Consider the following 6,412-nt stretch of genomic DNA (forward strand, 5'->3'; position numbering starts at 1 on the left):
ACGATACTCGCGCATTGAAGAGACTTGATCATTCCTCTTCATAGCAAGGAGGACACTGACAATCTGCAGCATGCTGGGCACAACGTGCCACTGCTCCGCTTACTCTCTTCTTGCTTTCTGTTGAATTTGTTTCATTTCATATTCTTAAGTCACACCTCCTCAGGAGGTTTGTAATTACTAATGTTGAAGACTTGGAACCTGTATAGAATTGGAAGTACATTTATTTTAAGATATCTAAGGGAAAACAATGTTTTTCAGTTAGGATAGGTGAAGAAGGCTCTTGTTCGTGTTGTGATGCAGGCTTGGCTGGAAGCATTAGCATGGCACTGAATGCACCAATTGCTTATTGAATCATCTCTTCCAATGAGGTGTCATAATGTGTTTCCATCTTGTTCTCTGAATTTGGCTGTGTTTTCATTGAAATGTGTTGCTTAACCATACTAACTACTTACATTGCCTTGAAGCATTGGCAGAAGAAAAATATTTACGGAACAATGTGTACCACAAATCGCATGTTTTTTTCCTTATGTATAGCTTCCCACCAAGAACAGAGTCCAGACCTGATTGTACCTCAGTCATTAATACTACTGGATTAGGAGCAGCTGTCTCAAATGGCAATGTAATATGCTCCTTTTGTTACAGCTCAGGAGTAAAGCCAGTATGGAATTTGTTGCTAAAATTGTTCCATGTTCTAGGAATGTTCTTACACTAGCTCTTTTATAGTAGTTTGAGGAACTGGCTCTTGCACTTTTATACACATTTTCCGAAAGCTATAACCACAGGATGACTGTAGGATAGCCTGACTTCTCATACCTCTATTATAGCTATAAACTGTACTAATCCCTCTTGTATTTTGTCCATCATCTTGGTTCTGTTTCAGAACAAAATGCCCTTCCTTAAGCTAAAGGCAGCTGAGCAATTGGCAGAGATACTTCACAGCCCCCTGCCAATTATTGACAGGCAAGCAGCAAATGTCTTCCAAAGCACACAAACCAATCAGATATGATATGTGGTTATAGTAGTATTTTAATATTAAAGCACATTTTTTTTTTTTTGCCTTAACAGCTTTTATATCTCGTATCACCTTTCACAGCACTTGAAAAATAGCAGCTATTTAAGCCTGTAAGATTTAGGTCAGTGTTGTAGGCTAACACTTCTAGACGGCAAATCCAATGTCATTATGGGCAAAATAAGTTTTTCCAGCCCACTAACATTTTAACTTCTTTTTTTTTTTTTTTTTCCCCTTGGAAGTACTAAGCCTTCATTTCAATACATTTGTTATGGGTTGAAAAGAAGAAAACAATATAATGGCATTGGTTGCTTAGAATTTTGCAGATGAAAAAGAACTCTATGAATACTGCCTTTCTTAATGAGCCAGTGTGCTCAGAGATGCTTAAGACAAGAGATGCCATCTTCAACTGAGATGATGGTACTTTGTTCCCAAGATATAAGTTATTCTGTTGTGTCAGAATAAACTGTAGTTGCAGAGTTTGAATAAAAATACAAAATAATTTTGCTTAGACCATAGCATAATGTAGGTGTGTTCATGCTAGGAAATTTTAAAGAATGGTAATATCCATGTACTGTAAGATATTTAAGCAGCTTAACCCATGATTTATCAAAAATTCTCTCAGTGATGAGTAATTGCTCCTTGCTTTATTCCACAGGGACATTTGTTTGGGTGTAAATGCATTGAGGTAATTTAGAGTTGTGTTCTCTACCATGTAGTTGGTCTGATATTTTCAAAGTAGACAGTTACGCAATATTTGTAAACTTAGAAACTAGTTCATCTGGCTTAGAAAAAAATTTGCTCTTGCAGTGGTTTGGCAAGATGGGTATTTTGCACTCGCATGAAAGCAGTATTTGTATTTTTTTTCCTCTAAATTCTGTGAACATGGAAAAATCAGCTGGGCAAATTGATGCATGTGATTAGATGGAGCAGAAACAATTAGATAATGCCAATTTTTGCAGTGTAAATGTTTGTTTAGTGTCTTTTTCAGAGAGATTTGTAAAACTATATACAACATTTGTGAAGTATCACATGAATTCAGTTTCATCAGTCATCTTGCAATGGGAGTTCTGTGAATTCTTTGAAAACACAAAGTTTAAGTTTATACATCATGGTCTGCTTTTTTCTTTCTTTTTTTTTTTTCTTGTCTTCATGACCTTTTGACATCCTGTCTTTTAAACCAGCTGCACTGTATTAGTGCACAGCATTAGTCTTAGTTCTTTGTAGAGAACTCTTAAACTCTGAAGAACTCACCTAAGAACACAGATGTTTAGATGTACCATATTTTTTTGTTGCAAGGTAGATGTGAGCTTACCAGGAAAGCATATATTTTCAAGGGATGACCCTCTGCGCAGGTATTCTTCTGAACATGACACCTTTTGGTAGTGTTTTAAAGGGATGTTCCCACTTTCTTCTAAATTTGGAGACAGTGAAACTTTGGTTTTAAGTTAGTATCTAAACTGTTACCTTTCAGTCTTGTTTCTTCAGATAGTGGTTTAATCTCTGTTTTTTGTGATATAGATACAAGCTGAAGAAATTGCTTTCTGGGGAGCCTAGAGCTGCCTTCAGCCTGCAGTGGTAGCTGGGGGGCTTCCCTTTACTTGCAAAAGCTGAGGTAGTGTGCTGCCTTCCATGACTCAAGAGTGATCATTGAGAGGAAGATAATCGAGTCTGTCCACACACTTGTAACTGGGTTGAAATATTTCTGATTCAACTTGTTTTGGACCATCAGGCTGTCTATCAGAGCAAACCTGTGATCTGGAACAGCATCTAGGCCCAGAGGTTGTCTTTGTGTAGAGCATAGATCCTTCCATCAAAGGCATGCTACAAGGTTGGAAATTACCCCAGTGAGAAAGATCTGTGTATAAAATAGCTTTCTGATAGCTGAAATTATAACTAGTTTTGTTCTTAATCCTGCCAGATACTGATGGAAAAAATATTAGTCAGCTTGTAAGCAAGCTGATGAAAAAGGATTAACATGCTGCATTTTAGATCATATCTAATAATATCAGACTTCTAGGTGCAAAAGGTTTCTCTTCATGTGCTGGGAGGTGGGGTCAGCAGAACTGCCTGCGTAAGGTCCCCCAAATAAAACTTATATTCAGAAAAAATCCACAACTGTAGCATGCAAATGAGGATTTCCCATCCCTGGAAACGTGGTTAATATTCTACAGTATGTCATGACCCAGAATTGTGAATGCTTCCTAAAATATATCCTATCTTTCATGTGTACAGCAGGGTGGAAGAAAATAAGAATGCATATGTTGGTTTCTGATGGTAGGGGATTTTTAGAGAGAAGGAAGGAGCAGTCAGTAGGTAGGTGAGAAAAAATGAGGTGGAGAGAAACACGTTGCATCTAAATGAGGTGTTGTATTCTCCAGAGCAGGCACAGTGAGTCTTTCTACTGGCAAGAAGAGCTGTTGATACCTGTGCTGTTAAGACCAGCTAGTCTAAGTAGGGAAGTCTGACTCTGAACAGCTACTGTGCTGCTTGACCCTATCACAAGATAATATTCTGTAGCAAATGCTGTGAAGAACGTGAATGCAGCAGCTTCTGTGGAGAAAAATTGGCAGGAAGGCAAGTAGAAGCAGACTGTGAGACACTTCTTACAAACTGTGCTTAGAAACCAATCTGTTCTTCTTTATTGTTCTCTGATGAAGGAATGGATTATAAATGGTGCAGACGGCCTTGAGGCCTGCAATAATACAGTATCTGCAGCTTTTCCAGCTGGAGGCTTAAAAACTCTTAATACTTTTTATGCAAAAAAGGGTAAGAACCATTAAAAAAAATCTGAAAATGTAGTGTCAAAACCACAGTCTCGGGAGCAAAGTATTATTTTATGTATGAGAAGAAAGATAGAGAGAACAAAATTTTAAATACCGTTTTTACATTTCTCTACTGCTTTGCTTATTGTTTGGCAAAGATAAAGATCTAAAGTTGGAAGTTTTAATATGAAAAAGATCTCTCCCTTGTCATCTCCAGTTTGTCCTCAGTGTGCATGCAAAGTCAAACTTCCCTTATGTGGTAGTGCACTGAATTTAGATTTTTTGATGATGTCTTGATAATAGCATATGTGTGTGTATAGAACCATAAAAAGTTACATGTGTTATGTGAGTGGTGTACAAGCTCAGTGCACCAATGAGTGGTACACTCTTGTCCCGCCGAGTGTACACAGGGACACAATGTTCTTCTCCGTTAATAGCCCATACTCTTTCCCACAAAGTCAAATGCTTGAACAAGAAGCAAGGAAGGTTGGATACTGTGCCATGAGCCTTAGTCACTCTCTGCATCAGCAGAAGCAGCTTTTGCTCTAAACGTGGTTTTGTATCATCGTGCTGTTGTTGACAATGATATGTATTAGCTCACCCTGAAACCCTCCCCTGACTGGTCTCATGTGTGGTAGGCAGACACAAGAAGGAAGTCGGGGAAGACCCCGGATTCAGCGACAAAACAGTTTTGTTTCTTCAGCTTATCTTTCTGTTTAAAAGGACATCTTGTCTCACCTTGTCTTACATCAAATGTAAGACAAATAATCTGCGAAATTAATCGAAGTGGACTAAAATGCGTTGTGATTTTTTTGTGATAAACAGAAATTGCCTTGACTCTCTGGGTTGATCAGTAGGCTGGGTGACAGGGCCATCTGCTGGCAAAGAGACTCTAACAACATCCCTGTGAATTCTGCTGGCAACGACTCTGGTTCTAGGAGTGGTTAATGGCCTGGTTCTAGCTTCCGAACCCCTGTGACTCCGCTTAGATTAGCTTTGTAAGTGTCTTCATATTTTATATTAATTCCTAACTTGGCAGCAGAACTTCTTACTATAGAGAACTGTTTAACTGTAAATTTAATCTCCATTCAAATGTTAAATGGGATGTCTGATCTGGGAGTCATTCTGTTATAGATTACATCACAATTTAAAACTATGTTGCAAGGAAGCATGGGTTTGTAGATGAACCCCTCAGATCAATAAGAAACAATTAATGTTAATGCTTGCTTTTCACACTATATGTCTACATTAGGGACATTTTGATTCAAAATACAAATTGGATTTCCTGTGAACAAACATAAGGAAGCCAAATGGTCTGGCATACCAAGATTCTTAAATTCATGGTGTCTTTAATAATGAAAAGCCTTTTAAATGTATTTTAGTTTTATTTTTACAAGCACTGTGTAATCAATTCAATATCTCAAACACAACAAGGATGTTCTTGTGTATATGTGCTTATGTTTGCCTGTCTGTATGTCCAATGTGATGGAAATACAGACTATAATTGAGAGGTTATGTTCTATCCCTTTGCAAGTTTATAATTAATAACATGAAGCTATAAGTGTATATAAGAATAAATTGAGTAAACAACATGTAAACATGCTTCTTGGGTTTGTCTTTTGAGAGTCTGAAGATTTTGTTACAATATAAGTGCAGGGTTCTTTAATATACATGATCTTATGCAAATTAAAGTACATCAGTCTGCACTGCTTGGCAAGTGTGTATTGCTGGTGCAACAGGTCACAAGATTGTCTCAAGCCTGTGGTAAAGCAAGGTTAGTCCTGCTTCCAGTAGTGTTTATATCAGCTCACTTAAAGCAGTACCCTGATCACCCTTGTAATTACAATAAGAGATGGGAAGCAGTAGCTACTTGCTGACAGGATGGCAATGTGCTGTGGGTATATACTGCAGTGGACTGTGGGTATGCCCTGAGAATGCACTGATCTGACTGTATGCAAAAATCTTTCCTCTTTGTCTCTGATTTTTGTTGTCTCTAACAGCATATACCTTCATCCCACAGAGAGAGCAGTTTATTACTTACTGTTCAGGGACTGTCTGACCATTTTGACTTCTAAACCATCTTCTGCTTTTTTCTCCTCTGACAATTCTGTAAATGAAGTGATGCACATGGATTTCATTACATGTGCTTTGACCAATAATATTTATTTTTTCACCTAATAAACCTGACAATAAATGTCACTGGCTTATAGATTCCAGAAAAGCACAAGCAAGCCAGTGACTGCATGGAGTGCTACTATATAGAAAATATTTGTATGGAGGGATCACTTTTCTTCTATCCAAAAAACTATGCCAAAAGACTATGAAGAGTAAAGAAACAGTATTTTATGTTTTCTGTGGATAAGGACTATTCTGAACCAATTGATTTTTTTTCCTGATAGTTCATTCCATATTTTCGCTTTCCGTTTTAGTGACTGTTTTCTGTTATCTGTTCTAAAGGGGTGGCAAAATGGACAGAAAGGATGGATTGGACTGTGAAAAAGATGAAGCAGTCTCCTCTTCTCTGAGAAATTTGAAAGAAAATGTCTGTGGTACTAGGAGACTAACTTGGCATCATGAGTAATACAGACAGAGCTAATGAACTTGTGATCATCAGGGTAGATGGGAAGACAGGTGTGGT

This window comes from Empidonax traillii, unplaced genomic scaffold (assembly GCF_003031625.1).
Source record: "Empidonax traillii isolate 1590-97213 ecotype Southwest subspecies unplaced genomic scaffold, ASM303162v1 scaffold240:size1935192, whole genome shotgun sequence".
Lineage (NCBI taxonomy): Eukaryota > Metazoa > Chordata > Aves > Passeriformes > Tyrannidae > Empidonax > Empidonax traillii.